Source organism: Caretta caretta, chromosome 13 (genome assembly GCF_965140235.1).
Source record: "Caretta caretta isolate rCarCar2 chromosome 13, rCarCar1.hap1, whole genome shotgun sequence".
NCBI classification, from domain to species: Eukaryota; Metazoa; Chordata; order Testudines; family Cheloniidae; genus Caretta; species Caretta caretta.
The window spans coordinates 14,672,793-14,690,536 of NC_134218.1; the positions used below are offsets into that span (position 1 = coordinate 14,672,793).

The window sequence follows — 17,744 nt, forward strand, 5'->3', positions numbered from 1 at the left end:
AAACTGCCATACGAGCATCACAAGTTACAGTATGTGGTGTCTAGATGCAGTACTGTGATGACAGGCAAATAACAATTAAGATACATAGACAGATGCCCATTTTCTTAGCACCAGCTTTTTTCACCTAGTTTTGGATGCTTTGTACCCTTTTAATCTAAACACACACATTTCCTCCCGCCCCCCGAAATCTGTATTTACTGTGTAATGATCCCATCAAATGTGTCATGGGCAGGGCACATGCACCATTTTAATCCAGCCACTGCACATGTCTGAGAGAGAACGTCAGGAGTCTTTCCTGTGTAATCTCTGTACCACCTGGCCCACAGCAGCAGCAGTAAACCAAAGACAAAAAATCTGTGCTTTGCACTCAAAATATATTGCAGGGGGACAAGCCAGGGAAGTATTGTAACCCAGGCCTGCTGGGTGTGATGCTCTGTCCCCCTCTAGTGGCACCTAGCCCAGCTAGTGATTGATGACTCTGCTACAGCCTTGGCTAAGAGATCTGTGTCTTTTAGTTCATGCAATAGAGGCTCAAACACTAAGCTGCAGAGATCCCAGGTTCGATCCCACCCGCCGACGACCGGGTCCGTGTGTGTGTCTGTCGGTGTTACAGTAACAGGAAACATTTCTTCCCTCTCCGGACTTGCAAATAGCCAGGTCAAAGCTACTTTGCAGCACACTGGCTTGAGGAGACATAGCTGGGCTTTGAATTCAGCTCCTCCCACAATGGTGCAATATTCTATAACATGGCCAGAGCAACTTTTAATGTCTGAGTAATGAACTACTAAAAATAAAGGAGAAGCTCCTCAGCAGGTATAAAAATAAATAATAATACTTTGCACTTGTGCAGGGCAGTGCTGTTTCTCTAAATAAAGGTGAAGTGACTTGTCCAAGTTCAATCAGCAAATCAGTGTCAGCCTCAGGAACATGTCACATGACCTTCCCAGCTCTCTTTCCTAGCCACTTTATCATGCTCTCTCTTCTCTAATGATCATGTACGCAAAAAAAAAAAAAAAAACTACAATAGAGGAACCAAAGATGATGTTGGCAGAAATTCCTCCCTCTTTGTGGATAATTGCTACCTCTTATCCTATGATGACAATAATGTACATTAATGTACTATTAGCGCCTTTCATTCCAGAGTGTGCTTTATAGAGGAATTACTTTACTCACCATCACTGAAATGCCACCATATCTCGGGTAAACATGGTAACTCACTTTTATTGTAAAAAGAAAAGGAGTACTTGTGGCACCTTAGAGACTAACCAATTTATTTGAGCATGAGCTTTCGTGAGCTACAGCTCAATGGCACCTCAAGTAGAACAGGGCAGCTCAGCACCATACTGGGGCATTGGTTCAACAATGTGTCAGAGGGAAGAGTGCTATTCACTAGGTTAACTAACACCATTTCTTAGAGGTGTCCCATCAAAGTTGTTTTCATGTCCAGCCCTGTTTTTAGTTTTAAGCCTCGACATGGTAACAATCTGCAGGCCATTCAACTATGTACTGAAGCTGGAATTCCAAAGTTGTTCCAGGAGTATGCCTAATGGATGCCTAACTCCATTTGGAAGGGTGGCATTCCTATTCCCCCAAGGCACTTTTGAAAATCAGAGTCTAGCTGCCCTCATAAGAAGTTGAGCAACTGGAGAGGAATAACTCTCTCTCTCTCTAAGGTTTATGAGACTATCACTGTATTTTATATAAATATATTTTAGGATATGCAATGAGTTTGTAATGGTGCTCACTGGAATTACTAATTCTTGACATAGTGGTTTGGGAATGATGATGAAAAATATAGTACATACTTAAGTACCAACTTTGTGTAGCATCAGAGGTAGCAAAATATGGAATCTTCTCATTGGTCACAATTACAGTTTGTGAGAGTACCTACTGGTATTTACATGATTGTAGTTATGCTTCAGGGCCTGTCAGATATTTACTGGCCTTTCAAAAGTCTAAACTCTACTCTGAAGGTGACTAATATAATTTTGACTCACCACTTAGCTGAAACCAATTACATGATACATAAAATTTGTTTTCTAGCTTAAGTACGGGGCTTATTCATACTGGTGGAGGTGCAAGAATTAGGCATGAAATATGTCCTTAAATATGAGCATTGTGTCATCCATTTGTCATACTGGCACCTTTTTTGGTAGTATGGATAAGGGAAGAAACTGGGATGAATCGTATTGTATGTAGTTTGCACTAAATCTGCCCACTTGTGAACTACTCAGCTTCAGATCTGTGGACTTGCATCTTTGGGAGGAAAGCAGTAGAGAGAGACTGCCTTAACTTTCAAAATTTTATCTCTAAGAGCTGTTCCTTTAAGAATTCTGTCCCCCTCCCCAGCTTTAGTTTCCTGCAGGGGTTGTGGGGATGAAGGGGCTTAGGATAGAACTGCACTTCTATTCAAAAAGGGTTGAGTTGCTTTATGAGCATGATCCGCCAATCCGTAATCAAGGGTTAATTTCACAGCTCACTGCTTCATCTAGCATAATATCCATTCAGACTAATTAAATCTGTCTAATAATGTGAGTGTCTTTGTCTTTGTTCTTTCCATTCTTTGTTTTACACCCTTCACATCTCATCTCCAGAACTACAAGCCATCACACTCTGCTTGACAAGCAGAATCCATCCCTAAAATTAAAACATTCCTGACCTATCTGCGATGACAAGGCAAGCGAGCTTCACAGCGCTGCGGCCCATGAAGGGAGCTGACACATTTGTTTTTAATTTCAAAAGAGTAGAAAGTGAAGATCTGACCCCGTCAATCAGGCCTCGTGACAAGTTTAATCATTGCTGCCCCACAAAAATCACGGCTAAATAGGAATGCAAATAATGTATCACAGGGCTCTTATAAATGCTAATCAAGGAGAAGTAATCAACTGACAATTTCACTGATCTCCTTTCTGAAGGAGTCAGTCAACGCACTGTCTCTGGACCACAAAGAGAAGAAAAGACAAAAGGCATAGATGCCGTTTCCCAAAAAAAGTCCTTTTTCAGGGTTTTTTTTTCCTTAAAAAAAGAAAGAGAACTCACTCTTTTTGATCCTTCTCCAAACTTTAAAGCGAAGCTGTTTCTCAGGAACTTACAGTTACATGTCAAGTGTACTTTATTAACAGTACCTTACAAGTGTAAAGGAAGCTCACGGAAACTTCTACTAAAATAAAAATCATCATTTGTCTTTGTCATTAATCCAGCTTCAAATTCTCTCACATCTTAAAGGATCCTGTCCTTGTCCATGGGCAATGCGTATAGCAATATGTGGCATTTTAGAAGTAGAAAGCTAATAGTGGGGATCACAATGTTTTAACTTTCTGCTTCCCCCCCACCCCCCAAACTTCTGCTTTGAACTTCTGATAAAAAGGCTATCTTAAAAGGGAACAAAAAGAACAGGAATACTTGTGGCATCTTAGAGACTAACAAATTTATTATTGCTGCCACAAAGTTCTAAATCAGAAGAGCCTTCTCTTTTATGAACATTTAAATGTGGGTAAGGAACATAGGGTATATGCTTATGGCACACTTTCCAAACAGAAACTCCGCATAGCAGCAAATAGTAATCACTTGATTTCCTCCTTCCCCTCCACCTCTCCTCCTACCTCCCGGAGACAATACAAAAGAACCTGAGACAGTAGGATTTACAGGGTTTTCTGTGTTATTCACTTCTATTATTTGTATTGTGGTAGCTCCTAAAGGTACCATCAAGCATCAGAATCCCCTTGTGCTGGGAACTACTGTACACACTTATAACAAAAGGCCACTCCCTGTCCCATTAAGCTTCGAGCAGAGGGAGCTAAGCAGTACACTGCAGTCTAGACAAACAGCGCGTGACAAGCTCCTGTGTCTATCCTGCTTTGAAATGGGAGTAGGTTAACGTGCATGAGGGAACTTTTAGTGCACAGTAGCACGGTCCACACAGACAGGGCATGACACCTTAGCGTGAGGTAGATATACAGCCCAGCTTGTCATGCACCAACTGTTCATCAAGACAAGACCAGAGTGTTGCCAGAAGTTGAGCTCTAAAGAATCAAGTTAAGTTGTCTACAGGTTTTTGTCATTAAACTACTTTATTACATTGACACAATAGATCAAATGCAACAAGTATTTGAGGATACAACCAACACCTTCAGTAGAAACCAATATTAAAATTGTAGAGTGGCTAGAGCTGGGGGTATAGATTACCAGAGGGTTTTTGTTTGTTTGTTATTTTTCAGTTTTTGCTTGACGCTGGATTTGGCAGCCCGTGGGAATTATATAGAGAACAGAGACAGCAGCAGTGCTGTTTCTCCAATCCAGACCTTGCCAGTGTGTCTCAGTCCTTATTTGGGCAGCACCTCTCAAGATCAAAGGATAGCTCAGTCTCTGCGGTCCATTCAGTCTGATTTCTTTTGCTAAGGGCTACCAGTAAGGGGGATTTGAACTTGTAACAGAAGTCACTGTATTCCATGACCAGTTCCCTGAGCCATCTAGCCTCTAAGCTAGGGGTTATCTGGAAGTCTATTAGACCTCAGTGAAAAAAGCTGGTGACCAACAGAAGAGATGATTTCAACAGCAGAACTCTCTTTAAAGGAGGTGTTTGAAAGGTGGGAGTAGAAAACAAAAGTAGAAATTGAAAAACACTTTGCTGCTGTCATGTCACTTAGCAACAAACCTTTCTCCTTCACAGCAGCATTAGCACAGTGGAGTGACTGCACGAGGTGCACTAATGAAACCTGGGGATAAACAGAGAATGTAGGAAGGAAAGAAAAATGAACTCATATACCAGCTGATTATACTAAGCTTTCATTCTAAGTTTAGATTCTTACATGGCAAGCGCCGTAGGATTAAGCCTTGGTGCCCCCTATTGATTATGGCTTCCGGGCACTACTACAATGTAATTATAAAGACACTGTTTGGGGGAAAACAAAAGTTTAGTATTATCTCCTAGAAGATGAGCCATTCTTTCTGTTTCCATTGCCACTCCCCAGTCCCCTTCTAACACCTCGCTCTGAGATTCTCAGTCTCCTGCTTGCTCTCTCTTCCTTTGGTTGTTGGACCTCCTTCTGCAGAAATATACCCCATTCTTCCAAGTTGGCCAGGTAGTTGATACTGGAGTGTGGCTCCTTGTAGCTCTACTACATGAGTGCTGAGCAGGAAGAAAAGAAGTTGTGTTCAGTTCCACTATGTGGAAGGGATGGCAGGGCCTTGCTTGAAAGTAATGTACTTGCTCCCTGCAAGGTACAGTAGCTGGTAGACTACTCTGTACCAGAAAGAGGGACACCTATCAGGTCACCTTTGAAAGGATGAACAGGGATAGAAATGAGGCTCCTGTCCATTAAACTAGATTACTCTCCTCCTTGCCCTTACATGGGGTGAGAGCGCCACTATGATGAGCTTCAAAGTGGTAAAGATCTGAAGTTGATCCCATCACACTGAAGGCCAAGAGACTTGTTGGAGGGCTGGTCATCATGGGGCACAATAGGACCCTACTCTCCATGGATTCAAGCTGTCATTAAGCTGATAGAGAATCTTTAACGTGGGAAGGAGTGAAACTGCAGGGACAGGTTTGAGAGTGTAAAGCACTGTAAAGTATATGAAATACCACACAAATATAGCATCAGTCTGTGCCAAATAAATAACATGCCTTACCGAACATCCATGCAGTGTTGCTTATTGTACAATTATAAATCATTCAAATGGGAAGGAAAAATCAGAATCCATCACTGTGGGCTTGTGTTCCTCTCTTTCTTGTTGCAATTACTAAAAGTGATTTTTGAACTGTTTTAAATGCATTTATAGAGAGCTGGGCATGACCTAATGGTCTGAGCACATGATCAGGAACTCCTGAGTTGTATTTCCTTTACGGCCTTAGGAAAGTCACTTAGGCCAAAGTAGTTACTATTCCAGTATGCCTTAATTTTTGGGTATACAAACTGCAGGCCTGATTTTTAGAGGTGCTGAACATGTACAGTACACATTGACTTTGGCTGGGGATGTTGGTGCTTAATGCCTCTGAATATACTAGTACATAATTGGTGGCAAACAAATGTTAAAACTAAGCAGCTAATCAAATACACACTCTCCCGCTGTGCGTGCATGTACACACACACACATCCACACATGCACACACACATTCAAGTCTCCACAATGAATTCTAAATAAACCTTGCCCAACAGAGAAGAATCTCTAGTTTCTACTACTGGAGTGGAGTTTCATGTTAGCAGCTGCTAAGTAGCAAAGAAATGTAACCCTGGTGATCAGGCCAGAGAACACGTCCAATGCTTTTAAGTAAGTTTCCCTGGAGGAAAAACAATAGGAAGCTGCTTGAGCAACCTAGTATCAGAGTGCTGCCATCCCACTGCTGGCTAGTACTGGCATTGTGAGGATTCAGGGAGCAAACTTTAGTGAAGTGTGGTGAGAAGAGGGCTAAAGAAAAGTGGAGAAGGTGAATGGGATTTTGGAACAAACGGGACTCAATAGTATTGATTCATAGCAACAATCAGATTTTATGGCAATAGATGTGATAAAAATTCCAAGCCCATTTTGGCTCAGTTCATATTGCGGATTGTTCTTGTAATGAATTTAGGCAGATAACCTGGCACACCACAACCGTAGGCCATATTTAGCCTGGTACTATAGGTAAGGCAAGAAAGCAGAATTGGAAGCAAATTCTTTCTAATATTCAAATTATTACACTTGATATTCATTGTAAACATCTGCCAGTCTCAATTCTTCCCTCAGTATGTATGCATAGCTCCCATTAAAGCCATTGGTGAATCACTGGGCTCGGGGTCGTAAATGACCGAGTAAGTCACCATTGGTTTTAATGGGAGTTGTGCATATATACTGCGAGGAGAATTGAGATCATCAGACTATATATAATCCGCACTTGCTATTCATTGTTAAAGTCTTGCCGTTGCTTTGGAATATTCTGGTAGCCTATGCCAGGGACCAGCAGAGCTCCTTTACAATAGTGCCATCCACTAGATGTAATGATGACCAAACCTAAATAAACATCAGAGCAAACCTTTTTGTAAATTTCAGCCTCTAAGAGACTGATTTAAGAGATGTAAATGGGCCTTGCACAATTCATCACAAAACAGGGAGTCTAATTGTTTGTATGAAACTCTCTTCTTTACTCAGATATTTTAATGCCTAATGGGAAAAAGTCAATTCTACTACAAAAAATAAATCCAGTATAGTCCATAAGCCCATGTGAAAAAAATAATTATCAATATTATAATCTTATATGAAATATACACACATATGTGTATGTTACAATTTATGAAATATATGTGACAAATAAAATATGGCATGACTCACTATATTTATTGCATCATATAATTTTAAAATGTCATAGGAAATTGGGCAATTTTGTATTATTCTTATAAATGTACTTATAAAACCTAATATCGAGAGGAATGGTCTTGTAGCTAAGGTACTGAAATGGTGAGATTCAGGCAATCTGGGGTGAAATCCTGGCACGTTTGAAGTCAATGGGAGTGTTGCTTCTGACTTCAATTGGGACGGGATTTCACCCCTGAGTTCTACTCCCAATTCTGCTACACACTTTGTGGGTGATCCTACCAAATCGCTTAATCTCTCTGTGCCGGATCCCTGACTGTAAAATGGGGAGACTACCATTTTTATCCATCCTTTGTCTGTCTCATCTAGTTAGACTGTAAAATTTCTGGGCAGGGACTGTCTCCTATAATGTGTCTGTACAGCACCTAGCACAATGAAGCCTGATCTTGATTTTTGGCCACAAAGTGCTACTGTAATATACATGTATAACTGAAGATATTTTCCATAGGACAATATAGGAAATCCTTTATGGAAAGGATCCTTTTTGTGGCTGTTTTACTCTAATCTTTAATTTGGAATAAAGAAATCAACAGTGAAGAAATCAACCCCCTATTGTCCTATTGAAAATAAATAATTTTAAATTGATTCACCATGAAAAACTACTCCTAAAAAAAAGTTTGAGAGTTGCATATAGGAGATTTCAAGAGAGTGTGCAATGGAGGAATGTTATCTTATCCTGAAATAAAAATAAATTAGGAAAAAGCAAATGTGGTGAAGAATAATTTGTACACTTCCTAAAACCATATACAGCAAATGTTTTTCATTATTTTTCTCTCATACTGAACTTTAAAAGTTACAAATTTATCTACAGTGTCTGGAGTCACTCTTCAAAAAGGTCTGCCCTAGTGTCATTCAATCTCTACTGAATTCCATGGTACCTGGCAGTGAATGATTTTAGTGAGGACTTCAAAGATCATGTTTTCTCAATAAGTAACATATTTCCTTCTATCAAACTCCAAAGTAACTGATCAATCTAGTCTCTATAGATTTAAATCAGAAATAGTCCATGATAACAGCGTGTCATTAACCAATACTTCTTTGTCAACAGGATACACCAAAAGCAATGCCTCAATCTTTTTGTTGTTGTTTTTACTTAAGCTGATAAGAAAGTTAGTCCTGTAGTTGATTAAGTTCTGCAGAAATTGGGCTTGTGATGAATCATTAAACAGAGACATTTTTTTCCACAGCAATAAAGCCTCAAATGATTAATTAAGGGCACAATGCCAAAACCAGTGTCTTTGTTTAAAACGCAGTGGACAAGACAGGCTTGGGAAAGTTGACGTCTTAAGTAGACGCCACAACATGTTTTTAATTATGTTCAGGAAGAAGAACAAGAATGGGAATTGCCAACTGTTTGGAAAGATCTTTTCTTTTCTTTTTTTTTTTTTTTGAAGAAAGATTAGAATAAAAAAACCAAACAGAGCATTATTGATTTAACACAAATGCCATTTGTTGGGCCTTTTGTAATTTCCTTATTAGTGTCATCATTCTGGAGTTCATATGCTCCCTTCTGTTATAGCATTTGGCACACATTCAGCTCCCAGCAATATGATACAGTAAACATGCAGTGACTGCTCATATTAAAATGTTTTATTTGTTGTAACTGTACCAATGATCAGGCAGTACAAGTCCTAAATTATCTCAACCATTTCACAAGCTAATTTGAAAGGAAGTAGCAAGTGACCGTCTCTGCAAAACAGACACGCACAGGCTGAGAAGTGCAGAGCCAGTGCTGTCAGTTGGAAACAAAACAAAAAGTCCATGCAACATCAGTTCTCCACAGCTTCTTGTCAGTTGTGTTCAGACTGTTCAAATAGAAGACATAAGCTGGAATCAAGAGCTGTGCAGTATGATAGATTGTTGTAGTGACACCCATTTTCATGTGTTACTTCATGTGTATTGTGCAATATACCCCCGCCCCTGCACCCCCAATCTGTTTGGAAACTGAACTTTTATAAAGCCCTCCATTCTGTGGAAGCTGTAGAAGTGGCTACCTCAAGCCCGTTCTGAAATCCCAAAACACAAATGTAAGAAGTGATTTTGCTTGCATCAGTATTTGCGTGTGAATTTAGGATGCTCCAAATGGGCCTGATTTTTAGAGGACAAATACTCAGAACTTTCTGAAAAGGAGACGCACCCAAATATAAACTAAATCAGATAACAAGAGTATGAACAACAGGGATTTACAGTTCTATAGCACCTTTCATCCCACAAGATGCCAAAGAGCTTTGGAAATTCTGGGCCTTAAAGCGTGCAAATGCTTGTTCCTGCAGCTGCCTTTCTCCTTCATGTGTGCAACTGCTGCCACTGTGCTTGCAAATGGCCAATTAAACAGGGAGGAAGCGATAGTTGCCATGCTAAAAGTCCTGGGCATAATTTCTTTTTCCCGCTGACTGATGTCAAATGTGGCAGAGGCTTTACTAACACGAAGTTCAGTTACTTCATAAGGGTCTTGTTCTGCCCTTTACCTTTATGCAAACCTCCCAATGTCATCAGTGGATGGTTGCTGTGAACCAAGGCTAGCATATGACCCTAATTATGTAGCACCAGCCCATGGATCATAATTAAAAATGTAATTTGGCCCTCACCACAGAATGGGCTTGACACCTCTGGAATAGAATGGTGACCTTACAGGCTCTTCAGCTCCAATTCCTACTGCTTTAACAGGCAGATGCTTAAGCATGTCACCCCCTCAGTAATTACATGACCAATGCGTTATAAATACAAAGTATTCTCTTTCCCCCTTTTTATGAGACGATATATATAAATACTCATTAGCCTTAGTGAGAGATATCCATGTAAATCTGCATGTATCTAGGGGAGAACAGACCCTAATTACATGTTCCTGCACATTATTTGGTAACTGTATTTAGGACTTACAGGGCAGTTAAAAGATTAATTACCATGTAACATACAGTTTTTATTCCTCATATATAGGCAGAGGCAAAAATTAACAGCTAATCATCCTGCAGGCCCATGGCGGGCATATGATATATGAAGGCTTATTTCACAGATTGGTTTTAATAGAGCTAGTGCATTAGATATTGACTGCTGCCTGAAGGGAAGGGATAAGATGAGGTTGGGAGGTCTCCGAACCATTCCCCCAGCTCTTCTACACACAACCCCAGTGGGTGCTGAAGGCTGCACCATCATAAAGATGTTGCAGCTTTCCCAGTCCCTTAGTGCCGTGGGCCACTCAGCACTATCAACAAGGCACATTCTTTCCCTGGCCTGTGGTGAGACTTGGCCCCACACCCTCTATCCACACCTGTGACTAAATATCATCATTTGGCTTTGACTCTCTCACAAAGACTTGATGCTTCCCTCACTGTGCAAAATTCAGTGGGAATTCCTGATGCAGAAGAAGTGGGGGGTTGGGGAAGTGTAATCAAGAGTGAGGTTCTGGAACATCCTTCAGATAAGAGTGGCAGAGGCAACAACCAAACTAGCTTCTCAGTGGAGCCTCATAAATTTATGAATGGGATTGTATGGCAGAGTTGCCTGTGATAGCAGGTCACTTGATTCAATGTTCCAGGAGGTCCCCTCCAGTCCTATGTCCCTAATAAATAACCATGTACAGGAAGATGTCTAATCTATGTGGTTGCAGATATTTCTTCAATACAGCTCTTTAGGATCCCTTTTAGCAATAAGAACTGTGTGTAAATTCGGTACGTATCAATGGGAAATAGACACTGATAGAGTTTCCATATACGTAAAGAGAACTTGCATGAAGCAAACAAAAATAAAGAGAGCTAAATTTTCAGCCCTTTCCTTTGATGTTGTGTGCCCACTGGTGGATGCGCCAACAATTCCTGGGCCTAATCCTGCAAAGAGTTATGAATTCCCACTTATTTTGGTGCTCACTGTGTGCAAATTGAGCATTTAAATACTTATCAGTGTAGTTTAGTGCATGCAGATGGAGCTTTTTTCACAGGCATAACTGTTTGCACAGGCACCTTTGAAAACACAATGGATTGCAAGCCTAGAAGTGGGCATGCAAAATAGGAGGCTGGCCAAAAATATAGCCCTCTAAAGTGCTACTGGCATTGGGAAATGGTAAATACAAGGAGATGAGAAGTTACTAAGTATAATTATTGTAAAACAGCCAGAATTTTATGAAATGATTGATAATTATATAATTCTGAAATTATAACATTTAATTAAAATGGGGTTTTTTTGCATATATAAGAATATATATTTATTGAGCATAAGTAAATGTCTAAAAACTAATGTGTATATTCAGAAACAATTATTTCACATGATTATTTTGATCTAATATCACAGAAAATGGTTAATCTACTTTTCTTAAATTCTTTAAATATAATTATAGGTAATGTTAAAAAAATGGTTTTGTGTATCATTGGAATATGGGTTGGATTGATTTCAGATGTATGACATAAACACCATCCATGAGATGCACACAAGTGAAATTATAATCTGGACCTAATTGTTTTTAGGATATATCAAATAATTTAAAACCGCTAATGGGTTCTATTATTTCAGCAGGGCATGCTGATGAGAATGCGCCAGACCTAAACATAGCAATGTATGCTATGGTATCACAGTTCATATGAGAGAATTCTTATTGATGCTGAGTCCCCAGAACTCCTATTGAAGCCAATGGTCCAAATTTGGAGAGGTGTTGAGAGCTGTTGAGAGAATTCATTTTAATGAAAGTTGCTGGTGCTCAGCACTTCTCAGGATTTAGCTTTTCAACAAGCTTTGAAATGCGTAATTTCTTAGTTGTAATTTCTTCCAGTGAGAGCCATGTTTATCAGTCACAGGCATCTTGGTAAGTATATAGGATATGGGCTATTTTGATTCTACAGCAGCTGGTAATGCTAATGGTGCAGTCAAAATTGAGAGAGCTGAGAAATGCTTGCTTCTTAAATGATGTAAGAGAGGTGGAAAGCCTTCCAATGGGACCTCTACCGTTAGCTGCAAATACTCTATTAAAAACACCAATGCTAAATTCATCTCATTCAGGTCTGAAATTCAGAAAGGCTTCCACTGTGCTTTTTATGGAGCCAGCTAACTAACTAGTATTAGTTTACAGTGGCCTTATATGAACTCCAACCAATGATTCACAATATGCTAGACTCTTTCCCCTCATGATACTGTTACAGAAAAGAGTCTGTCTTTCAAACTCCAGTCTGAAAAATAAGTGTACAAGCTGATCAGAGGTTTATTGCTGTATTAAGACATTCAGCTGGTTTCGCTGATGATAGAAGCAGAAGACAGAAGTACATAGGGAACCGGCAAGAAAACAGAAATTGTGTTCCCCCTCATGGAAATGTTATTATTTACTTTAATTAAGCTCTCCCTAGGCTTATGAGCTTAAATAACAAACAAACCCTAGATGCTTCCCCTCTGTCCCTCAAAACAAAACAAAACAAAAACAAAAAAACAAGACCCTGCTTACCAGATAGACTTTTTTCAAAGATGCAGTTGAAGTTCAAATATGGCTAATCACTCAGTAATATTTTATGATGGAAGTCTGTTCAGAGCTTGGTGGTACCTAGAGTTATTTCATAGTGAATCAGTATCATGTCTACTTTCCAATACTCATATAGGATACATAGTTTTATAGCAGTGACAACATACTTTTAAGGCATCTCAAGAATATTTTGCAGTGCTCAGAAATGCAAGGCATCAAGTGGAAATGAGTTTCCATAAAGAAAAAAAAAAGACATTTCTTGCACTATACAGAACACACGAGAGATGTTATTAATTTTCCTGGTTTTGTGTACACACACACACACAATTTTATATATATATATATATATATATATATAATATTATTGCATACAAAGTTTGGATTAGATTATGCATCTCCTATACTGCATGGTCAAGGAATACAGACTCTACTATGTCTACAAATCAGGAAGCTAAGTAACATACACTATGTAGGAGTGGTCTGTGTACATGTATAATTTTAAAAACTGATTTCACAAACACTCATGAGATATTGGTAACACCTAGTTTTCACCTAATACTGTGTAGATACAAATAGGCATTCATAATTTAAATGAGTCCTGCTTCTGCACCCCACAAACATGAGCTGGATACAAAAGGAAAAGGGAACACTCTCTCCAGATACAGTGAGGATCAAGCAGAATCTCATTAAGGACCACTTCAAAGATCAGTTCTTCATTTCCATACAAACAAGTTTAAATTATCTTGTGTGAATCTGCTGTTAGCAGTTGCACTGTTCCATTATGCATGATTCCTGACTGCTTGTATCATGAATATCTGCACAGTGCTCCATTAGCAATTTTCGGTGTTATGCTAAAGCTTGCAAGTGGTCATGTTATTAGGTTAAAGTACTATATTATGCATATGTATTCCACCTTCCCACATTTGTTATTACTTCTGATGTAGACCCATATTTTCAGAATTTCACATGGATTTGCACATCTACTTTGCATAGTCAATTTGTGTGATTGCCAGTGCAAACACAGTGGATACGCAAACACAAATGATAGCTAACTGGCCATTTGATCATACATTCACTGGAGCATAATTGTGCTAAATACATGTACAGATTAGGAATTAGTCATGTATGCACTACTGATCAATCAGAGAGTGTCTATAAAGTTATCCCTTTTATATAATTAAAAGTTCACTATGGCACAATTTATTAGTTTTATTACATAGAATTTTTTTCTATACAATAATTCTTTCCCTAATTTTCTAATTTCCTCTATATACCATTTCATCCTCTGTATTTTCTCATTTCAGTCCTATGTATATATATCTTATCAATAACTTTTAAGAGTTAAATTGTGCTCTCAGTTACTCAAATAGTCCTTGCTTCAGTGTTATTCACGTTAGTAAAGTGAGATGGATTTGTCTCTAGCCGAATAAAGGGATGTAGTTGATGTGTTACAATGAGAAATATATAACATACATTATATTTATAATAGTAAATGATAATACTCATATATTGATTAATTTGCAAAGCTCCAGATCATGGCTGAATGGTTATGTGATGCAGAGAGTTTGAATAGGTACCACATAAACCCAAGCTGCCTAGATTCAGCTTTGTCTTAGAGAAAAATTATTTTTTATCAAGAGGAGACTATCAAAAACATGCTCTTTTTATAGAAAACTTCCATTCTTATAAATAAAAACAATGAGGAGTCCTGGTGGCACCTTAGAGACTAACAAATTTATTTGGGCATAAGCTTTCGTGGGCTAAAACCCACAAAATGTATTTATGAATACATATGAATGTATTTCCTTCCTCTCATCAGGGAAAGGGCATGCCAGAGTAACTGGGACACCTCCACAGAGTTGCACATAAGGTACCTCATGCAAAGCAGGCTATTTGTTTCAAGGGAATTATCCAGCGGTGAGCTGGAGTTGGTTCAGACCAGTTTGCTAGAACCAGTTGTTAAATTTAGAAGCCCTTTTAGAACCGGTTGTTCCGCGAGGGACAATTGGTTCTAAAAGGGCTTCTAAATTTAACTGGCCAAAAGTGGTGCCTTAGGCGTCGACTCCATGGGTGCTCCAGCCCTGGAGCACCCAAGGTGAAAATTTGGTGGGTGCAGAGCACCCACCGGCAGCTCCCCCCCCCACCCCCAGCCCCAGCTCACCTCCGCTCCGCCTCCTCCCCTGAACGCGCCGCTCCGCCCTGCTTCTCTGCCCTCCTCCCCCCCCGGCCTCCCGCGAATCAGCTGTTCACGCGGGAAGCTGGGGCGGGCTGAGAAGCAGGCGGCAGCTTCACACTCAGGCCCAGGGAGGCGGAGGTGAGCTGGGGCTGGGGGGTGCGAGGAGGGCCGCCCGCGCCGCAGCAGGTAACCCTGGGGGGGGCGTGCAGGGGAACCGCTCCCCGCCCCAGCTCATCTCCGCCACCCTCGCCCTGAGTGGGAAGCCGCCATCTGCGTCTCAGCCCTCCCAGGCTTCCTGCCGAACAGCTGATTCATGGGAAGCCGGGGGGAGGGGGCATGGAGAAGCAGAGCGGGACGGCGCGTTCGGAGGAGGAGGTGGTGGCGGAGTGGAGGTGAGCTGGGGCCGGGGTGCGGGGTGGGGAGCTGCCGGTGGGTGCTCTGCACCCACCAAATTTTCCCCATGGGTGCTCCAGCCCCGGAGCACCCACGGAGTCGGTGCCTAAGGCGCCACTTTTGATGTGATCAGTGAGGGGAGCAACTGCTTCCCCTGCTCCTCCCCTAACTATGCTCCCCCGCCCCTAGGAGCCAGAGGGACCTGCCAGATGCTTCCTGGGAACTGCCCCAGGTAAGCACCACCGGGGCTCCCCACTTCGCCCCCCGGCAGGTCCCTCTGGCTCCTAGGGATGGGGTAGGCACGCACTACGGTGGCCCACGAGACCCTCCTGCCTGGTTCTGGGGGCAGTCAGGGGACAGGGGAGGAGGGTGGATGGGACAGAGGCCCTGGGGGCGGGGCAGGGGGTTGGATGGGGCAGGAGTCCCGGGGAGCGGGGGTGGGCAATGACCCCCTCGTGGTGTGAGGAGGGAACCGGTTGTTAAGATTTTGGCAGCTCATCACTGGAATTATCCCTGTGAGACCAAACTTGAAGGCAGAACGTGATTCTGAAAGTCCCTTTGGCTTTGCCGTTGTGGTGCAACGCACTGGGATTTTCATCAAGAAATTCTGACTCATGATATCAAATGACGAAAGAAACTTCTTGTAACTGATAGCAACTTGTTACTGTAGTATGAAGGCCATATGTACACATAGGTCTGAGTACCTCTTCTTGTCTCTGTTTGATACCACTCCTTGTGGACTTAAAAGATGTGGGGTGGCATAAACCATAATAAGGATAATACCCATGTCTGAACAGACATTCCAAATGGCATATTATATAGATGCAACTGACTGGAATCTTAAGCTAGTTCCAGCTCCACATTTTGAAAATAAACTTTTTCTTTTTAAGAGGCCAAATCAAATCCCTGAAACCAACCCTTTACATGTCCTCTTTTTCAGCTGTTCAAAATCCAGATCCAAAATTTGAGGCTAGATCACATCTGTGATAACAGACTGCCAGCTCTGATATTTTACCCTCATAAATTTCAGACTGATGTACATTCTTTTCAAGGTAGTTCATCCATTGGAGTGTATTGTGTGCTTCTAATTTGTCACTTTCCTTGCTACATCCCTGGTGATCGCAAATTACACCTGGCTTCTTATCATGGGGCCCCACAGAAACAGTGAAAGCAGCAATGAAGCATCAAGGCCCTGATCCTGCAAGGTGATGAATGCTTTCAATTCCCATTTATGACTGTGGGAATACAGGATACTCAGCACTTCACACAATGTGCACATAATTTGAGCAGATCCCTAAAGCTGTTGCCAGTTTTTGCTACTATCCAAGGGGTATATTCAGAATAAAAAGTGCATGATCTATTAATTATTATTATTAATTATTGTCATTATTATTATTATTATTATTTATATTAGCATGACACCTGGAAGCCATAGTCATGGTCTAGGACCCCACTGTGCTAGGCACTGTACAAACACAGAACAAAGAGATTTCACTCTAAGTATAAAAAAGAGAGAACTGATGGATACAGATAGACGGGGGAGTACAAGAAAACAATGAGAAATTACTGATCAGCATGAGAGGCAGTGGTCTCAGCACACCAGCTGACAAACCATTGATAAGCTGATCTATTTAATTTCATATCTTTCTTTTCACTTGCTACTTCTTGGCTGAATCTTTGAGATAGAAACTCATGTCTCCCATCATTGCTAGGTTACACTGCCAGCCAGGTTTTCAGATACCCTGTTAAAATTACAGTAGAGTAATGAAATAAATCCAAATTAGGAACTATTCCATTTCAGGAGGAACAGAGGAGCTGGAGAACAAAATTAAGAACCCACAATATTTGTGGAATAGAATGGAAATAAAACAGGTTCAAATTGTATACATGCCTTTATATATTTTTCTTTAAAATGTTTTCTGGAATCCTATTATCTGAAAAGCATTAAAAAATGTGCATCAAATGTTCATGGCTGCATTAAGAGTTATCACAACCATACACGCAATTAGCATAACTGTGTGTGCTGATCCAATTAATTAGCCGTTTCCCTTCACAATTATTACAGTTGTGCATGCGGCCACAGTAGCTGCATGGATAAATCCACCTGCATACTCAGTTGTACATGCACAGCTATGAAAATCTGGGTTCAAATTTCCAAGCAAAAATTAAAAGGGCAACAACGCGGACCATGGGGAATAAAGAGGCACTTCTTACACTTTGTCTTCCAATTTTTACATATCTGTAGAGTAATACATACCTTTTGTGAAATACTAATGTGCAGGAACTGAAATACTATAGTAAAAAACTCCTGTATGTATGTTTTCAGGCATTTGGATTCCTCTCTTTCTTCTCTCACACCCCTTTTAATAGTAACTAGGAATAAAAGAATAC

At 40.6% G+C, this 17,744-nt stretch overlaps 2 protein-coding genes across 2 annotated transcripts in view; one reads left to right on the forward strand and one right to left on the reverse strand.

The window, feature by feature from the left end:
- Window positions 1-17,744, forward strand: part of ZNF217 (zinc finger protein 217) — a 106,098-nt gene that overhangs the window by 78,177 nt on the left and 10,177 nt on the right. The window lies entirely within an intron of this gene.
- Window positions 1-17,744, reverse strand: part of TSHZ2 (teashirt zinc finger homeobox 2) — a 270,750-nt gene that overhangs the window by 23,728 nt on the left and 229,278 nt on the right. The gene's annotated exons all lie outside the window — the stretch shown is intronic.